This window comes from Lissotriton vulgaris, chromosome 2_1 (genome assembly GCF_964263255.1).
Source record: "Lissotriton vulgaris chromosome 2_1, aLisVul1.2, whole genome shotgun sequence".
In the NCBI taxonomy this organism is placed as follows: domain Eukaryota; kingdom Metazoa; phylum Chordata; class Amphibia; order Caudata; family Salamandridae; genus Lissotriton; species Lissotriton vulgaris.
Genome location: NC_141687.1, coordinates 454,029,124 through 454,050,846, shown reverse-complemented (window position 1 = coordinate 454,050,846; position 21,723 = coordinate 454,029,124).

The following is a 21,723-nucleotide window of genomic DNA, read 5'->3' as shown; positions in this document are numbered from 1 at the left end:
GGATGGGTGCTACATGTCGGTCAGCAGTCAAGGAAGTTTTAATTTTGTAATTTGCAGTACGTAAGTTTGGCACTTAGGTATACCTCTTTTTTCTCTCAGCTCTGGCCGAGGGCACTGACCCACGAACGACAGAGCTTAGTGGTGGAAATGCATCCGGATCAGAGATCACACACACGTAGAATAAGACTGAAGAGAGCAGCTCCGGAGAGGGGGACAGAACTGTCCCTGAGGACTCACATGTGGAGACACCATCGTCCTCATCTTCAGACAGTGTTGGTGAGTCAGCACTGTTGGTAGACACAGGGAGTGGGCAATCTACATCTTCAGTCGGTACACAGCACACTGGGCCCACACTGCCACCAACTGCAACAAGTACTGGTTGTGCTCGCCAGAGTAGGGGGAGCAGAGTGGCCTTCGGTGCAGGCACTGCTGCCCCTGCCCCTGTGACACAAACTGCCCTTTGTGCTGAGGCAGTTGATCTGCTGCAACAGCTGTGTGTAGGGCAGACCAACATGATCAATGCATTCCAAGACCACAATAGGAAGTTGGGGCAGGTGGTAGCATTCATGGAGGGGATACATGGCGATGTTGCTGGTCTCCACAGAACAGTTCAGTCATTATCCAAGACAGTGTCTGCAGCCATTCAACAGTTGCATGGACAAGGTTCTACTTCAGTTCCCCCAACCACACCACTTGATGTCTCAGGGAAGAGTGACATTTCTGACCAAGCCTCATTTTCTGGGTATTGCACTAGAAGCAGGCAGCAAGGCAAGGCACGGATGCCACAGACAGCATCCCCTAGGACAGGGAAATCTTTCACAGAACACGACATCAGCTACCCTGGAGTTGACACACAGGATCCTCAAGGGGTGTTAGGGGACAGGGATTCACATGTAACACAGTCATCCCCCTCAAAAGGTACTCCCAAGGCAAGGACACCTCCCAAGGACAGGGACACTCCAAAGGACAAGGACACTACAAAGGACAAGGACACTACAAAGGACAGGGCACCTCCCGAGGCCAGGGACACTCCCAAGGACACTACAAAGGACAGGGCAACTCCCAGGGACACTCCCAAGGACACTACAAAGGACAAGGCACCTCCCAAGGCCAGGGACACTCCCACGGACAAGGACACTACAAAGGACAGGGCAACTTCCAGGGACAGAGCACCACCCACGGATAAGGCACATTCCAAAGACAGGACACCTCCTAGGGCCAAGGCGTCTCCCATGGCCACGGAACCTCCGAGGGCCAAGGCTTCTCCCATTCACAGGACATCCACCAAGGACAGGCATACATCACCACTGCGTCCCCTGAAGCAGGTGTTGCTGAAGGAACGTAAACCACATGTGTCAGAGGTGGAGTCCCCCCATACCTCTACTCCCATCCACAACCCGGTGAAGCAGAGGAAGGAGTACACTGTTGTTGCATCCCCCATTACACATGATACAGAGGGCAGAAGGCAGGGCCATAGCAAGCGTCAAGCAGGGTCCAGCACGTCCCCAGAGAGCAGACCACCACCAGCACATGATCCACCTTTGGTGGGTGGTGTTTCAGATGAGCCCGCACCACTTACCAGACCAGTAATGTCCAGGGTGCCAATACATATCCCAAAGAAACAAAGACACACACCAGTTACACCTGACCACCCCAATGTCGCTTCAGTACAGCTGTCGCCAGCTCCCAGAGCCACCCTGCCTCCTGGCCCATACAGCCCTGTGGCTCATCATGTCAGTGGTCAAAATCAAATCAAAAGAGACTTTATTTCGGTTATATTTCAAACCATAAAAGTACACGTATACACAACAGTTTAAAAACATTACACACATTATTGCCATATATTAAAATCGTTCATAGAAGTGGTAATAAAAGCATGAAGTACAGATAATTGATTAGATGCTGTTGTACCATTAGTAGCATTGTAAAAATTCACCAGACCAACCCTATTGTTCTTTCCATTTAGAACTACTCCCTGCACACAGGCTTGATATACATCAATACTATAGATTGTTGAAGTGACCAGAATGGAAACAAATATCACCAAGCCACCCTTTGGCCTGCCTCTGATTGATGGTGTGGCCGTACATAAAAAGCCTTGTAACCTTCTAGAAACAAGTCACACTCTACAACCCATGTTTCTTGGAGACAGATAACCTTGAATTGCTTGATGTAAGTGACCCAGTTTTCATCTGCCATCTTTGCAGCCAACCCTGCAACATTCCATGAGACAACATTCCTATATCCACTTCTATCCTGTGAGTTAGTAGTGGGTATTAAATCTTCAGTGATTGTCATACCCTGACCCACAGGTATTTCATGTCAGTCACACATTTCCAGGCCAGATAAAAGCTCATACCTGTTGTGTGTGTTGACATTAAAGCCCTGCTGATGTTGCCCACTGTAGTTGAGTCTATTCTGCGTATTAACAATATTTCCCGCTCCACCTGAATTAACAACGTTGTACATAAATCGCATGTCATTAGTCGGGGTCTGGGTATCGTACAGAGGTGTCGCAAGTCTTTGTTGGGGGGATTAATACACAAGTGAGCATAAAAATACCCTAATGGGCGTACATATATGCTGTCCTCATTATATACTAGAGAAGATGCTCTCAAGAGGACAGTGGCCACATGTTGTGGGTGTTTAAAGTTCACCATAATGCAATCCCCGCTACCCACTTTTTTAGATGGACCCACCCAGTTCACCCTCCTAACCGCCCTTACCTGTTCTGACTACCCAATAGGAAAACCACAGTTTTTATTTAACCACGACACTGTTTTGTTTTTAAGTGAGGTGTGTGACTCTCCATATGTTGATGCAGGATGGGTACCAACCGGTGGGACATTAGTCAGAACCACCACAAAAGGCGCGCAATCTGGTGGTAGATTAAGATAGCGGTTACTTCTATGGGATCTAGGAACAACTTTATTGCTTATAGTTGGATTTGATTGCAACTGCAAATTTGAGGTTTTAGGCTGGGATTGAATAACTGGTGGTGCTTGAGGCCTACTGCTCACGGTGCTAGCTACTACATCAGCTTTACTGGTATTCTGCTGCTTTTTGCCTTGTGCTACCGCTGCCTCCCTAACTTCCCCCGGTTGGGCCCTCAGACCTGCCATTAACCTTTGTTGGGGGGAGACCAGCCCACCAAGCCTGTCCACTTCCTTGACCAGGGTATCTATTCTAGCCACCAACGGTCTAAGTGCCTCCTCTAGCTTTGTCTCCAGTTTACACTCCAAGTTTTTAATAAGAGTGGTAAACTGTTCAATATTAATGCTTAAGTTGGGGCTGCCTTCCTTATCCTCCATAAACACAAAGGGGTTAGTTCCTGGGCCAATATTAATTTTGGGATTAAGGCCACCTCCAGTTCTAGTCTGCTTCCCCCCTTTTTTTGTCAGTATTTTCCTGCACATCCTTACCGGCCTTGTAACGGAAGGAACCTCCTCCCTCACTTCACTAGATATATCATGTTGCTCTCTATGTTCTAAGTGTACCTCTGCCCTGACCACAGTGGGTATTGGGAGCTCTATACTGATCAAACTATCACTGTCAACTACCATCACAGCATCCCCCGAAACCGGCAGCTGGTCAACCAAGCAAGGTGTGGTGCTTCCTTTTCCTAGGGAAGCCCTACGTTCGCTATTGATCTGGGAAACCTTTTTGACCATATAGTTATCAATGATACCTTGACCAGTGACAGTTTTATCATTTTTGCATTTAGACATCCTGTGTCTCTGAAGGGACCTAGGTCTAACTCTATATGGCAATAAAAACACAAAAACGCCAAATATTAAAATGTCTTACTTTTGATGTATAGAAAAAAAAATGGGGGTCAGATCGATAGAACCAATGACCCTGGCCCAGTCCAGTCTCTTCAGGCCTCTGAGGGCCACAGAGGGCCGCCCTTTGCCCGGGCTTCTCCCGTGCTGCTCCCGTGGGTGCGACTCGCGGGGCGAGGGGCGTTCCGTGAATTTAAGCGCCTCCTGGCGCGCTGTTGGCGTGCGTTCTGTGCATCTCCCAAGGGCTGCTGGGAGGAGTAGTTTGTGCTGCCGTTTCCCTCACGGCGTGGAAAGTTGGGTGGCAGGTGGCGGTGAGTAGCAGTAAAGCCGTTCCTCTCACGGCTGCCGGTCCGCTCAGCTGCTTGCCACCTGGAGCTCAGGGCTCTCCGTGACCTTAAGCGCCTCCTGGCGTGCTGTTGGCGTGCGTTCTGTGCATCTCCCAGGGGCTGCTGGGAGGAGTAGTTTGTGCTGCCGTTCCCCTCACGGCGTGGAAAGTTACGTGGCAGGTGGCGGTGAGTAGCAGTAAAGCCGTTCCCCTCACGGCTGCCGGTCCTCTCAGCTGCTTGCCCGTGGTCCTAGTTGGTCAGCTGCAGTTCAATCTCATGTGTCAGATAGTGGCAGTGTCTGTTGTTCACTGTCATGCCTCATGTAGTAGCACTGTGTCAGTTGTGCCCTCTCCTGTTTTAGGTATTGCCACTGTGTGTGTCCGCCACTCTCCTGTCTCAGATGCTGGCATGGTAATTGTTGGTCACTGTAAAGGGACATGTCCTGGCAGTGTGTCTGGGTCTATGACTTATGTGTCAGTCAGTAGATCTGTTGCTGTGTCTCACACTCCTGTATCTGGTGCTGGCAGTGTGTCTGGGTCTATGGCTCATGTGTCAGTCACTAGATCTGTGGCTGTGTCTCACACTCCTGTATCTGGTGCTGGCAGTGTGTCTGGGTCTATGGCTCATGTGTCAGTCACTAGAGCTGACACATCCCCTCATCCTTGTACCCCTGACCCTTTCTCACCCTCTCACCCTCACTTACCCCAACCACCCTCTCACCCTCACGTACCCCCTCACTCTCACACACCTGCCCACCCTCACACACCCTCTCACCCTCACACACCCTCTCACCCCCTCACCCTCACACACCCTCTCACCCCCTCACACACCCTCACTCACCCTCACCCCCTCACCCTCACACACCCTCACTCACCCTCACACCATCACACACCCCACTCTCACACACCCTCACCCTCACACACCCTCACCCTAAAACCCCCTCAACCTCACACCCCTCGTCCTCCCTCACTCACCCTCACACCCCCTCTCACCCTTACACCCCCTCTCACCCCCTCACCCTCACACCCCTTCTCACCCTCACACACCCCCTCACACACCCTTGCACCCCTGACCCTATCTCACCCTCACTTACCCCCACCCACCCTCTCACCCGCACTTATCCCCTCACCCTCACACCCTCTCTCACCCTCACTTACCCCTACCCACCCTCTCAGCCTCACTTACCCCCTCACCCTCACACACCCGCTCACCCTCACACACCCTCTCACCCTCACACACCCTCTCACCCCCTCACCCTCACACACCCTCACCCTCAAACCACCTCAACCTCACACCCCCTCATTCTCACACACCCTCACCCTCACACCCCCACACCCCCTCACACACCCCCTCACCCTCCCAAACCCTCCCTCACCCGTACCCTCACACCCCCACCCTCACACTCCCTCACTCACCCTCTCACCCTCACACACACTCTCACCCCCTCCGCACCACCACATTATCACTCAGCACCACCACAGCACCACTCAGCACCACCACATCACTACTCAGCACCACCACAGCACCACTCAGCACCACCAAAACACCACTCAGCACCACTCACCATAACCACATCATCACTCAGCACCACCACAGCATCACTCAGCACCACCAGAGCATCACTCAGCACCACCACAGCACCCCTCACCACCACCACAGCACTACTCAGCACCACCACAGCAACACTCAGAACCACCACAGCACCACTCAACACCACCACAGTATCACTCAGCACCACCCCAGCATCACTCAGCACCACCACAGCATCACTCAGCGCAACCACAGCATCACTCAGGGCAACCCCCTCACCCTCACACACCCTCACTCACCCTCACACCATCACACACCCCACTCTCACACACCCTCACCCTCACACACCCTCACCCTAAAACCCCCTCAACCTCACACCCCTCGTCCTCCCTCACTCACCCTCACACCCCCTCTCACCCTTACACCCCCTCTCACCCCCTCACCCTCACACCCCTTCTCACCCTCACACACCCCCTCACACACCCTTGCACCCCTGACCCTATCTCACCCTCACTTACCCCCACCCAGCCTCTCACCCGCACTTATCCCCTCACCCTCACACCCTCTCTCACCCTCACTTACCCCTACCCACCCTCTCAGCCTCACTTACCCCCTCACCCTCACACACCCGCTCACCCTCACACACCCTCTCACCCTCACACACCCTCTCACCCCCTCACCCTCACACACCCTCTCACCCCCTCACTCTCACACACCCTCTCACCCCTCACACACCCTCACTCACCCTCACCCCCCTCACCCTCACACCTTCACTCACCCTCACACCCTCTCACACCCCACACTCACACACCCTCACCCTCACACACCCTCACCCTCAAACCCCCTCAACCTCAAACCCCCTCATTCTCACACACCCTCACCCTCACAACCTCACACCCCATCACACACCCCTCCACCCTCCCTAACCCTCTCTCACCCGTACCCTCACACCCCCACCCTCACACACCCTCACACACCCTCACTCACCCTCTCACCCTCACACACACTCTCACCCACTCAGCACCACCACATCACCACTCAGCACCACCACAGCACCACTCAGCACCACTCACCATCACCACATCATCACTCAGCACCACCACAGCATCACTCAGCACCACCACAGCATCACTCAGCACCACCACAGCACCACTCACCACCACCACAGCACCACTCAGCACCACCACAGCAACACTCAGCACCACCACAGCGCCACTCAACACCACTACAGCATCACTCAGCACCACCCCAGCATCACTTTAGATCTTGAACAAAAAACTTTATTGGGAACTCGCTAGTTCGCAAGACACGTGATATGTGTGTTTATCATGCCGCCCCCATGGGCTTATATTCATACACCCTCACCCTCACACACCCTCGCACCCCTGACACTCTCTCACCCTCTCACCCTCACTACCCCCACCCACCCTATCACCCTCACTTACCCCCACACCCTCACACACCCGCCCACCCTCACACACCCTCTAACCCTCACACACCCTCTCACCCTCACACACCCTCTCACCCCCACACACCCTCTCATGCCCTCACCCTCATACACCGTCTCACCCCTGACCCTCTCTCACCCTCTCACCCTCACTACCCCCACCCACCCTATCACCCTCACTTACCCCCACACCCTCACACACCCACCCACCCTCACACACCCTCTCACCCTCACACACCCTCTCACCCCCACACACCCTCTCACGCCCTCACCCTCATACACCCTCTCATCCCTAACCCTCACACACCCTCACCCCCCTCACCCTCACACACCATCACTCACCTACACACCCTCACACACCCCACTCTCACACACCCTCATCTTCACACACCCTCACACTCAAACCCCCTCAACCGCACACCCTCTCATACTCCCTAACTCACCCTCACACCCTCTCACCCTCACACCCCCTCTCACCCTCACACACACCCTCACCCACGCACCCCTGACCCTTTCTCACCCTCTCACCCTCACTTACCCCCAACCACCTCTCACCCTCACTTACCCCTTCACCCTCACACACCCGCTCACCCTCACACACCCTCTCACACACCCTCTCACCCTCACACACCCTCTCACCCCCTCACCCTCACACACCCTCTCACCCCCTCACACACCCTCACTCACCCTCACCCTCCTCACCTCACACACCCTCACTCACCCTCACACCATCACACACCCCACTCTCACACACCCTCACCCTCACACACCCTCACCCTAAAACCCCATCAACCTCACACCCCCTCATCCCCTCTCACTCACCCTCACATCCCCTCTCACCCTTACACCCCCTATCACCCCTTCACCCTCACACCCCCTCTCACCCTCACACACCCCCTCACCCTCACACACCCTTGCACCCCTGACCCTATCTCACCTTCACTTACCCCCACCCACCCTCTCACCCTTACTTACCCCCTCACACCCCCCTCTCACCCTCACATACCCCCACCCACCCTCTCATCCTCACTTACCCCCTCACCCTCACACACCCACTCACCCTCACACACCCTCTCACCCCCTCACTCTCACACACCCTCTCACCCCCTCACACACCCTCACTCACCCTCACCCCCCTCACCCTCACACCCTCACTCACCCTCACGCCCTCTCACACCCCACACTCACACACCCTCACCCTCACACACCCTCACCCTCAAACCACCTCAACCTCACACCCCCTCATTCTCACACACCCTCACCCTCACACCCCCACACCCCCTCACACACCCCCTCACCCTCCCAAACCCTCCCTCACCCGTACCCTCACACCCCCACCCTCACACTCCCTCACTCACCCTCTCACCCTCACACACACTCTCACCCCCTCCGCACCACCACATTATCACTCAGCACCACCACAGCACCACTCAGCACCACCACATCACTACTCAGCACCACCACAGCACCACTCAGCACCACCAAAACACCACTCAGCACCACTCACCATAACCACATCATCACTCAGCACCACCACAGCATCACTCAGCACCACCAGAGCATCACTCAGCACCACCACAGCACCCCTCACCACCACCACAGCACTACTCAGCACCACCACAGCAACACTCAGAACCACCACAGCACCACTCAACACCACCACAGTATCGCTCAGCACCACCCCAGCATCACTCAGCACCACCACAGCATCACTCAGCGCAACCACATCATCACTCAGGGCAACCACAGCATCACTCAGTGCAACCACAGCATCACCCAGCGCAACATCACCATCACTCAGCGCAACCACAGCATCACTCAGCATCACCACAGCATTACTGGTTCAAATATGTTCTTTCAAGGTTTCAAGCAGTTTTCAAGCTTACAAGCTTTATTACAAACCACAAAAAGATGTTAATTTTTCACATCTGTTCTTGGATTTTCTAAACAATAAAAAACACTGAACATAATCTTCACACACGTTATTTACAACACTTAAAGCTATTGACATTACAAATTAAATAAATTATGTAAGTATTAATTATTAAAAAATGCTTAAAGCCATTGTTATTTGTAATATCAATACATCTAAGTCACGTAATACAAAACATGTTGCATTACAAATGCTATAGGTGTCACATTTGCGAAAGTTATAACTATTGGCATTGTAAATGACAAAGCTATTATTTTAGCTATTTTAAAAAACAACACATAAATTTAAAAAAAGTCATTTATAAGACCAATAGCTCAAACTTTCCTAATGCGAGACCTATTGCATTTCCAATGCTTGTTGCATTTGTCACCTCGAGTGGGATGGGTATACTCAGACTTGAGTCCCATGCTCTCCACACCACTGGATTCAAGCAAGCCGGGCTGAAGACAGCTGGAATGCCAGAAACCAGTCCTCGGAAGCTTGTTTCCGGTCCAGGGAAGGCATGGCTTGGCAGTTCCGGCTGGACTGTTCCCATGAAGCACAGGGTCAGACTGATTTGCATTTGGCCATGTCTGTACTGGGGTGGTGTGGAGTGCAAAAAAACGATGGATTTAGGCCCTGATCTCCGTACTGGGGTGAATGTATGACAGTGTTCTGCATTCTGTCCATCAACTGTGGTTTTTGCATTTGTCACCCCAAGTGGGGTGGGTATGCTCAGACGTGAGTCCCATGCTCTCTACACCACTGGATTCAAGAAAGCCTGGCTGAAGACAGTTGGAATGCCAGAAACCGGTCTTTGGAAGCTTGTTTCCGGTCCAGGGAAGGCATGGCTTGGCAGTTTGGGCTAGACTGTCCCCATGAGGCACAGGGTCAGACTGATTTGCATATGGCCATGTCTGATCTGGGGTGGTGTGGAGTGCAAAAAAACGATGGATTTAGGCCCAGATCTCTGTACTGGGGTGAATGTATGACATTGTTCTGCATTATGTCCATCAACTGTGGTTTTTGCATTTGTCACCCCAAGTGCGATCGGTATGCTTAGACGTGAGTCCCTTGCTCTCCACACCACTGGATTCAAGCAAGCCAGGCTGAAGATGGCTGGAATGCCAGAAACCGGTCCTCGGAAGCTTGTTTCCGGTCCAGGGAAGGCATGGCTTGGCAGTTCGGGCTGGACTGTTCCCATGAGGCACAGGGTCAGACTGATTTGCATATGGCCATGTCTGGACTGGGGTGGTGTGGAGTGCAAAAAAACAATGGATTTAGGCCTAGATCTCTGTACTGGGGTGAATGTATGACATTGTTCTGCATTCTGTCCATCAACTGTGGTTTTTGCATTTGTCACCCCGAGTGGGATGGGTATGCTCAGACGTGAGTCCCATGCTCTCCACACCACTGGATTCAAGCAAGCCGGGCTGAAGACAGCTGGAATGCCAGAAACCGGTCCTCGGAAGCTTGTCCCGGTCCAGGGAAGGCATGGCTTGGCAGTTCGGGCTGGACTGTTCCCATGAGGCACAGGGTCAGACTGATTTGCATATGGCCATGTCTGAACTGGGGTGGTGTGGAGTGGGGAAAAAAACGATGGATTTAGGCCCAGATCTCTGTACTGGGGTGAATGTATGACATTGTTCTGCATTCTCTCCATCAACTGTGGTTTTTGAGAATGTGGATGAACAAAAGGAGGGGCAATTGAATCTACCAGGAGGGAGGGTAGATTCTGTGGATGGTAGCAGTGTTTACCAAAGGGGTCTGTCTCCAGAGGAATATGAGGAGAGAGAGAGATAGGTTGCATGAGAGGGAGCTTGCAAAGCTGAGGCTGGCGAAGGAGGGTGACATAGAATATAAGGAGTTGGAGTTGGCAAATCAGAAATTGGCTTTGGAGGAAAAGAGGATGCTTTTAGAGCATGAGAGAGGGTTGAGGGAGTTGAATCTGAAAGCGAAGAGCTTAGAGATCAATATCTCTGATGGCATCACCCATCAGTGCCTGGAGAAGGAAAGGTATACAGTCCCAGAGATGTTATTAAGGATTTCATGAGGCACTTGTCAGATAATTGTTTTCCAGAGCTACGCCACCACCTGATTGACAGTAAGCTGACTGATCCCAGGAAGCTTGCTGTCGAGGCAGACTAATGGGTCAGCACCAGGGTCCAAAACGGTCGTACGGGAGACTCTGTCAAAGGTGGGCAGGGTCCCCAGCAGAAGAGTGGGAGGACAAGGGTAAACAGAAGGGGTTACACAAAGAGCCCCAAAGTAATCCCCAAGGGAACCAAGGTATGTGTTTCCAGCCTCTCACTGAAAAGAAGCCATGGATCCCAACAGGTAAGCCTGTTCAGGTGGTCTCCAAGGTGTGTTATGGTTGTGGTCAGGTGGGCCACTTCCAAGGAGATCCTAGTTGTCCCAAAAATATTAACACTGCACTCATAGATGGCTAGCATAGCCTTGGGGGAGGAGTCGGTGCCCAAGATGGGTCGGGTCCCGCAGAAATGTCCCTGGTCTCTTTAGGAGACAGTGAGATGGTCCCAAGAGCTCATCTGCCTGATAACAGTAAAAAGTACAGGCAGTGGCTGACCATCAATGGCCATAGGTTGGAGGCTCTGAGAGATGCCAGAGCCAGTGTCACAGCTGTCAATTGTAGGCTGGTGTCTGAAGAGCAGGTGGTCCCAAACACATTCTACCCAGTACTTGCCACTGACAATTCAGAGTGCCTCTGCAAAGTGGCACAGGTTCTCTTTGAGTGGGGGGGGTCTCAGGATCCTTGAAAGTAGCTGTGATGCCAGCCATGCCTGTCGACTGTCTGCTAGGCAATGATTTGGAGAGTTCCCCTTGGGTGAAGGTGGAACGGAGGTCTCATTTGGAGATGCTGGGTCTACCTGAATGTGCGTGTGTGACCACTTGGTCCATGGCAACCGGTAAGGGCAATCCAGAGGACCTGGAGCCTGAAAGAGTGGCCCAGGTGCCTGCCAGAAAAAAAAGAGGAAGGGGGCATGGGAAACCACCCCCTGAAGTTCCTACGGTCCAGGAGGAGGCAAACCTTCAGTAGTATGCCTTGGAGCCTACAGGGGAACAAGTGGCTGAACTGGGGGACCTGCCTGAGCTGACCCATTGGTAGCAGGAAGGAGGCCCTTCCAGGGGAGAATTCTGCCAGGAGCAGCAGATGTGCCCTTCTCTTGTTGGTTTATGGCAGCATGCTGCAAACCAGTCAGCAGGTGAGCAGTCTGGATCACATTCCATTTAATGGGAGAATGATCTCCTGAATAGAGAGCCTAAGGTTGCTGAGCCTGGGTCACCTTGTATGCTGGTGGTACCCCAGTGCTACAGAGCCTTGCTACTGGGTCTGGCTCATGATGTGCCTATGGCAGGGCATTTGGGGCAAGACAATACCTTTGAAAGGCTTTTTACCCATGTTTACTGCCCCCAAATGTGCAAGCACTCGGATACTCTTACTGGACTTGCCAGGCAAGTGGCAACAGTGGGCGGAAGAGTAAGGATCCTCTCCAACCTTTCCCTGTGGTCATCACCCCTTTTGAGAGGCTGGGTATTGACATTGTGGGGCCTCTGTATTGTAAGCAAACCTCAGCCAAGCCTACTTAGTGCAAGGGTTCGCCCTTCTCTGCACAGAGACCTCAGACCTTAGGAAGCAGTTGGCAATGAAATTAGAAATACAAAAGCAAAGTTTATTAAACCTTTAAAGGTGGTACTACAGCTCACACAACACCCTTCGGTATTGTATTGAGTAGTACACCGAACTAAAGCACATGGCCCCTTTTATACACAATGAGGGGGCTAAAGAAAAGGGGGTACAAAAGACAAGAGCAGATTCATGACCATACAAGGACATCCAGGAAGGCACAATCGTGAGTGGGGGGATTTAACAGTCTCCGATCACATTACTGTCTGGAACCAATTAAGTAACGGTCACTGATCCTACCGCGCATATCTGGACATGCTGGAAGTGGAGACTACTAAAAATAGCCTGTTGCTGGGCAGACTCCAGGTGCAATGAACAAGGAGGTAGGACCAAGCACATGACGAGCACATGGCAATGTATGGCATACAAAATGGCCGCTACAAATTCAAGATGGAGTCAGCACATTTGTTACGATAATGGTAAAAACCAAACCATGTCTTCTGCTAATGCTTAATCTAACCGCTGCTGATTTACAACAGACAACCCTTTCAGCATTAGCTGAAGACATTCGACTTCCTAGGAAAGGCCAGATATTCATCTCTTATATCAATGGCCATCATACTAGCTATTTCCTTTTTCAGATCATTCTGCATTTTGACTTCTGTAATATTACTTTTCATTGGTATACAAGCATTGACACACATAGAACAAATCATTGGGCTGCATTGAATACAGACACAACAGGAAAAAATGATTACAATGATTACACATAGGATTGTTAATACTTTCCAGCCCCAAGCAGAGATCAAAGTCCAAAACCATCCTGTAAAAGTCCATGTACCATTTTCTGTGTGGATGTCTGCAGCGATTTTATGAAGTTTATTAATCGCTTGATACACTGATGGGGTATGGTCATGGATAAACATTCAGCAGCTACTATCAATAACACGGCATGCACCACCTCTATCTGCTAACATCACATCTAGATCCATTCTGTTCTGTAAAGCTACAATTCTTGCAATTTGTAATTCTTCAGTAATATTTCCTAAGGCTGCAGTTGTCTGTTCAGTAATAGCTTCCACTACTGTAGTCAATTGTTGTATTTTCCTGCTATTTAATGCAGCACCTACGAAAAAGAACAATCCTAAATTTAAATCTACATACTGTTGTAGGCTAGTGTCAGTCTGATCAACATCATCAGTAGTCAGTGTTCTCTTATACCTGTTTACAGTAATATTATTGAACAATTTAAGATTTCGATGATACATTGGAGGAGCTAAGAACACAGGGGGCAACAGAAACGAAACATAGCAAATACCAGTCCATCCGGCTGGCAATCGATAATATCCTCGATTTCCGCATACGAAGTAGGTATTGTGCGAATCTAGAAAAATACTATTATTTAAACCATCTATATTTAATACAGTGATACAATCACTAATTCCTACAGGGATATGTCCAATGCTCTGGACACATAGTTCTGCTTGTGTTTGGGTAACAGAAATCACAAAATGTTCAGCCTCAAAAGAGTCTCTCGTATTGGTGAAGATATATGGTGTTGAAGCATTGTCCGGTCGATATTCTTCCCACTCCCATATAGTTCCATTCGCTTGAGGATACCCATCTGTCCTGAAGGCACTCTTTATTTAACCGAAAAAGCAGTCTGCCCACTGTAGGCTTCCTAGTCGCAAAGAGCAAAGTGTACCAGGCTCGACAAGAGCCATTATGCGAAAAAAGGGAGACGTATAAACGGTGTATCACCTTTCTTTTGGTGGCAGGCATCATCCCACAACTCCAACAGTTTGTCGCATTAGTAGCAATGTGGGTATGATGTAACATTTGAACAAATGTATTATTCAGATAAGATTGTCGATGTTTCAATTCTTGATATGGGAGCTTAAAGAAATAATGCTCCTCTGGTGCAGGCGTAGTAACAATGAACAACTCATGAGCAGGAGTTGTTTCCTCATCAGACCATGTTATTGCTGCCACAATCATCAAGGCAACAACAAACCCTATAACACAAAAAATCTTCTTCTTCTTTTCCATTCTCAGTCACGGCACAAAACAAATCTTCCTGAAACTAAAGTAGTTGTCAGAGCTCTTACCCCTGGGTAGTCATTGATTTCTTCACCACGGGCCAAGAAGGGTGTCACTACTCTAATGCTGGGCTGATCCCCCCTTGCCACATCGGCTCTCCGTTTCACTGACCCACAACTTTCATAATGGTGCAGATTTCTCTCTTGGCCTCAAATTATATCTGGTTGCTCCAGGGACTGTCTGGTCCAGGAAGACCTCCTCAGATCTGTCAGGTGTCACAGCACAACCTATTTCCGCAGTCAGAGCCTCTCGGTGGTCGGTCAATAGAGCAGGCTATACCAAAGTTGGGAGTACTGGGCGACAATGGGTCCCATAAACCCAGTTCTTCCGATTTGTGACTCGAACTGCTGTTCTTGTAGCAAGTAGCACCTGCTCCGGCCCACACCACCTCGGTTCCAAACTGCTCGACTTCTCAAAGGATTTCAGAAGCACAAAATCAACAGGTCTGAGGTTGTGGCCTTCTCTTGTGGATCTGTCGGGAAGTGCTTCTCGAACCTGTTGATGAATAGAAACCAAGTTATCAGTTAATTGTGCCAATAGTCATTCATTAAGACACAAGGTATATCATACAAAGAGCTTGGTTTAGGAATTCCCCAGATATTCATAGGACGGCCAAAGAGAACCTCATAAGGTGTGAGGCCAGTCCGAGAATGAGGTACTGATCTAATTGACAACAATGCCAGTGGCAACGCATCTAGCCAAGTCAGAGAAGTAGAAGCCTGTATTTTGGCTAATTTCAGTTTCAGTGCATTGTATCTTTCCACCAAACCTGCTGATTGTGGGTGGAATACTGCGTGAAACCTTTGTTTGATCCCCAATCCTTTCAAGACATACTTTATAACGTCCACTACAAATTGAGGCCCGTTATCACTCCACAAAAATCTGCAAACACCAAAACAAGGGAAAAATTCCTTCAAAAGCACCTTTGCCGTAGTAATTGCAGTATTGTCCTTGGTAGGATACGCCTAAATCCATTTACTGAAAGCACATACCACCACCAAGACATACTTCAAATTATTACAGCGTTCAAGCTGGATATAATCCATTTGTAAAACCTCAAAAGGTGCAGTTGGTGTAGCAAATCCTACCGCTGGAGTTCGTGTCTCTTTTCCAGGATTAAATCGTAAGCAAATCATACAGGACTGTACTACTCTCTTAGCTGTGCTAGCAATCTTTGGATGCTCCCAAACTTGTGGAAGCAATTTCACTATTGCTGAAGCTCCAACATGTGCTAGTCCATGCGCCATCTGAACCATAGGTTGTACAAAATCTATAGGCAATTTCCATTTATCCATCTGTTTGTTTTGCCAACAACCTTCATCGTCCAACTTTCCATCTATGGACCATTGCTCCCGTTCTTTGTCAGAAGCGGTCCTTTGTATCTCTAAAACTTCTTTTCTGGCATCGTGCCACCGCTCAGCTTGTGATTTGACTACAAACATGGAAGTAGTGTCGGGCTGCATCGCAGTCTCACGTGCCACTCGGTCTACAAAGGCATTTCCTTGTCCCACCTTATCATTCACTTTCTATGTGCACTACATTTTACTATAGCTATTTTCTTTGGATATGTTAGTGCAGTCAAAAGATTATGCACTAGTTCTCTGTTCATTATCTGTATCCCATGTGATGTCAAAAAGCCTCTTTCCTTTTAGAGCAGGCTAAAATCATGGGACACTCCAAAAGCATAGCGGCTATCTGTATAAATGTTCACACACAATCCTGCAGTAAGCTCACACGCTCGTGTCAAAGCTATCAGTTCTGATGCTTGAGCTGACTTCTGTGGTATACGAGCTGTCTCTACTATCGTGTGAAGCATGGTTATTGCATATGCGGCTGAAGTTGTACCATCCGGTAACTTCAGACAAGATCCATCAACCCACAATTCTCCATCTACATCTGGAAGGGGCGTATCTTGCAAATCAATACGACCCTTTGTCTGTTCCTCAGTCAGAAAAAAACAATTGTGTGTTTCCTGCGCCTCAGGGTGAGTCGACGGAAAAGGCAACAACGTAGCTGGGTTTAACATTGCGCATCTCTTCAGTGTAATTTGAGGAGCCAGCAGCGTCAGCTCATATCCTGTCAGATGAGCACTGGTTAAATGCTGCGTCTTTCTTTGATTCAAAAGAGCATCAACAGCATGAGGTACCAACACCAAAAGTTTATGTCATAAGACTATCCCTTCACTCTGGCGTATTGACACAGCTGTTGCTGCAACCGAGCAAAAACATCCAGGCAACGCTCGAGCAACTGGATCTAGTACTGCTGAAAAATATGCACAAGGGCGTTGCTTATCGCCGTGTGTCTGTACTAAAAACTGGCAATGCACATCCATCCCTCTTGTGTACATACAATGTAAAAAACTCTGGTGCTGAACAAAGGGCTTGTCGTAACTGTCAAAAAGCATTCTCACATTCATTTGTCCAGGGGAGGGGTACTGGAGTATCTTTTGTCAATAGTGCTAACAAAGGTTTAGCGATGTTTGAACATCCTAATATCCATTGCCTACAAAAAGAAGTAGGACCCAAAAATGCTCGAACTCCTTTCTGTGAAGAAGGTACTGGTGTATCTAAAATTGCTTTAATGCGATCTGATGTGAGCGCACGCCCCTCCTTAGAGAAAAGATGACCTAAATAGGTTACCTTTGGTCTACAATATTGCAGTTTCTTTCTGGAGACTTTGTGGTGGTGCGGAGCAAGGAAAGAGAGCATAGACAGCGTGCATTTCTCACATAGTTCGGGGGTATCAGCTGCTAACAGAATATCATCAACGTACTGAATGAGCGCCACACCCTCGGGTAAAACAAAAGAATCAAGTTGTCTTTTCAATGCTTGACTGTAAATACTAAGACTCTCAGTATAGCCTTGAGGAACTCTGCAAAATCTATACGATCAATTTTTCAAAGTGAAAGCGAACAAATATCGGCTACCAGGATGAATAGGGATCGAAAAGAAAGCGTTCTTCGAGTCTATAACAGAGAACGTTGTTGCAGTAGGCGGAACTAGGGTAAGGAGCGTTGTAATGTCGGAAACCACTGGATATTGTGGCACCACTATCTTGTTGACCTCCCGCAAATCGATAATAAATCTGTAGATCCTTGTATCAGTGTCTTTCTTCAAAATCGGGAGGATTGAACTGTTACAGATGTTAAATGGAACTTCCTCAACAACCCCAACTTCAATAAGATCTTGTACAATTCGTGTGAGTGCTTCCTCACCCTCCTGTGAAATTCGAAATTGAGGCAGGCGTGGCAACACAGCTCCCTCCTTGACACTAATATGTACTGGTGGAATAACCATCTGATCCACATCTGTATCTGAAGTGGCCCACAGGGTGTTAGGTAGGGAGGCTAATGCAGTATCTTCTTGAACAATGCAAACTCTGTCTGCTATTGGGTGATTGTCATTCAAAATCACACGCACTCCTTCAGGGGAACATCGTATTTTGGCTCTGAAATACTTGAGCATATCAAGACCCACAATATTATCTGGCGTGTTCGGTGAAAGCAAAAATGGGCATGGGGCAGTAAACTTATCAACATCAAACGCAAGTGGTTGTGACAATGGGCTAAAGGAAGGAGTTCCATCGAACCCTATTGATGTAATCAAATTCAAATTCAAATTCAAATTATCTTTATTCGGTACTTACAAAGATACCATTAAAGAGCATAAAAAATACATACATACAGTTTTTACAAAAAAAGACAGTTAAAAAACAGTTTAAAAGATTTTTTTGAATATTGATGTAATCGTTAAGCCAGACAGGGGAGCCCTTGGATCCAATTGTTTAAACAAAGCACTACGAGTAGCTCCTGTATCAACCAGAAACTGATCAGTAGAACCCAAAACATGTGCTGTAACATAAGGACCCCTCAGATCTACTGGAACTTCAACTGATTCCTTACCCCATCCTACGCAATCCTATGCAAAAGCAGAATCATGCAACTTAGGCTGCGCATAATCAGACATCTGGTATTGGTTACACCTATCAAAAGCATTAGACCCATTTTGTACCCGCACATTAGACTCAAACCTAGCGCGATCATTCATAGCCCCTCTAAAACCTGAGTTCCCCGAGCGGTTCCTCATGGATCCTCGGCCACGGACATAGCGCTGTGAGTGCAACAATGGGCACTCATCTGCCCAGTGACCAAATTTCTTACAATACGCGCATTGATCAATAGCCAAAGAGTAACAAGTAGAGGAGGAGTTAGAAAATCCTCGTCCGCCTCCATCATTACCTCGAAAAGGTGGACCATAGGCCTGAGATAACATGACTTTTGTTTTTAATTCTTTAGATTTCTTTTCCTCATTACCCTTCACTTCAAGTTCCTGACGCTCGTAATATTGAGCCATTGTCAGGACAGATGCCAGAGAAGAGGTTGTCCAAGAGCTTTCGCTGGCTTTCAAACGGTTAGCCACTCCTGGTGATAGGTTTTTAACATACTTGTCTACAAATAAGTGACGGCCCATATCGTCCATTAGCGACTGGCCACTAAAATCATGAAAGGCCTCCTCAAAACGTGTAAAGAAATCTGAAACCGATTCATCTGACTTTTGTTTGCAGGATGCTAAAACAGTCCAATCAATCTTTTTAGGGGGGATAATTGTTTTTAATTTAGCTAATATGGCACCGGGGAGTTTAAAAATCAGTTCACATGGCTTTTGCGCTGGTTCCCTATCTACATTTTCCCCCTCTATCTCTTTCCATACTGCCCCATATGCTGCACGGTCATCGACTTTAGGCACAGATTACCAAATATCGGGCGGCAATATGAGCCCGAAAAATAAATCGATATCAGCCAGCGTCATGGTACAAGAATTTATGGCTCCCTCAACTTCTTCATAAAAGGCAGCAGGGTTTTTACGCGGGTCAGGCATTGCAGCTTTAAGTGCCATAACATCTGCTCTATTCCAGGGAGTATACACCCAATTATAAATAAAATACCCTTTTGCATCTACGGAATATTTATCATCACTGGTACCTGCTTCTTTAGGAGGAACATATAAAGGCGCGGCCTCACGCATAGGCTTTGCATGCACTATCGCGGTCTTATCTGTTTCGAAAATAGATGATTGTTTCCCGTCGATCAATCCCGTTCGATCATCTGTTTTAGCTTTTTGTTGCTCCTCCCGTAGCCGAACGCATCGTTTCGAAGTTTAACCAGTCGCCTGATGATATCAGTCACCTGGTAAGGAGGGAAAGAACCTTTACGTAATTGCTTACAATCAGTTGCCACATCATCAGGTTCAAGAACGTCAGACACTTTTCGAAACATTTCAACGACTTCATCTGCAAAATGCTCAGTAAAATACAACTGCTCTTTATCATGCCATCCCTTAACCGCATCGCAGCGGGCGATATTTTCCTCCTGTGCTGGGCCCCTATGAAAATGGGTGTGGTCGTGACGGAACCATTCCGTCATCAGCACAGCCCAACCGTGACTGATGACGGAATGGTTGCGTCACAAGCATCGAAGGGGTTAAGAGCTTCTAAAATCTCTAAAACAGTAATCATATCCTTGAGTCACTTCCGAGCCAGGTTCCTAAATTCAGCCGCCCGTTCGACAGAAATCATGGAGCGGGTACTCGGTTTCGTTTGATCAGCATCAGAATCCTCATCATTGCCGGATGGGGCGGACGGAAGGATATACGGAGGCGAGGACGATCTAACAAAGAAAAATCATCTTGCGGTTTATTAAGGGCCGGATAAAGAGGTTGTCGAACAGCATATTGGTCAGATATCTGTAATCTACGCTCTTTTTCCTGTTTTTCATCCAACTCTTTCACCTCCTTTTTCCTTAATTCTTGCGCTTTTTCATACACATTCTTCCGTTGCTCTTTCTCAATCAGCGCTTGCTCACGTTTCTCACACTCATGTATTTCTTTCACCCACATTTGCACACTTTCAAACATATCTTGTCTAGATTTTCGCTTAAACATACACTGTTCCACATACTCAGTTTTTCGCATATTAAATGACCCATACTTCGGCCAACACAACTCAGGATCCTTTCGGTGTATTTCCTTTACAACGTGCTGTACATTATAGAAGAAAGACCATATTTTACATACATTTCTCGATGAGGCGTCCCCTCTGGGGTAGCCGGTTGCGATTCCTCAAGTTTTAACCGGTTATTCCCACAAAAGCAGCATATTCTATGAAGTGCGCTAAAAACAGGCATGCCAAAAATAGTGCAGAATATGTAATATTATAATCAAAGTAGCACTTAAAGTATCTGTAATACGTTGTGCCATTTAAATTAAAATCGTATCATGGAGAAAAATCTCCTCATTACCTGCCTATATGTAGTGCAACACATATATTTCACATACACATACACGTACACATCAGGGACTAGTCCTTTCAAAATTGCCACTTCAAGAGTATCCTAAAACTGCCTTGCCACTCACAGGCTTCCAAAACCCACAGCAAGTACCGTATAACCGTTCTTACCACTCACAGGGTGTCCAGACTCCAATTACCAAGTTCTAAATTCGACCAAACGGCCACTGCACGGCAAGCCAACAGAAGAGATCTCAGTCGAGGACCGGCACCACCTGGATGGTCAGATCGGAAAGAAAGGAAAAAAAGCCTTGGATGCCAAGACTCGGGTCTCCTCTGGCATGCGTACGCTTCCGCAGCGAGATTCCAATCCTTCGTCACGACCGCTCCTTCGGGCATCCGAGTCGCCGATGAGCCCCACATTGGGCGCCAATTTGTTGTAAGCAATCCTCAGCCAGGCCTACTTAGTGAAAGGGTTCGCCCTTCTCTGCATAGTGTCCTCAGACCTTAGGAAGAAGTTGGCAATGAAACTGGAAATACAAAAGCAAAGTTTATTGAACCTTTAAAGGTGGTACTACAGCCCACACAACACCCTTTGGTATTGTATCGAGAAGCACACCGAACTAAAGCACATGGCCATTTTTATACACAATGAGGGGGCTAAAGAAAAGGCGGGACAAAAGACAAGAGCAGATTCA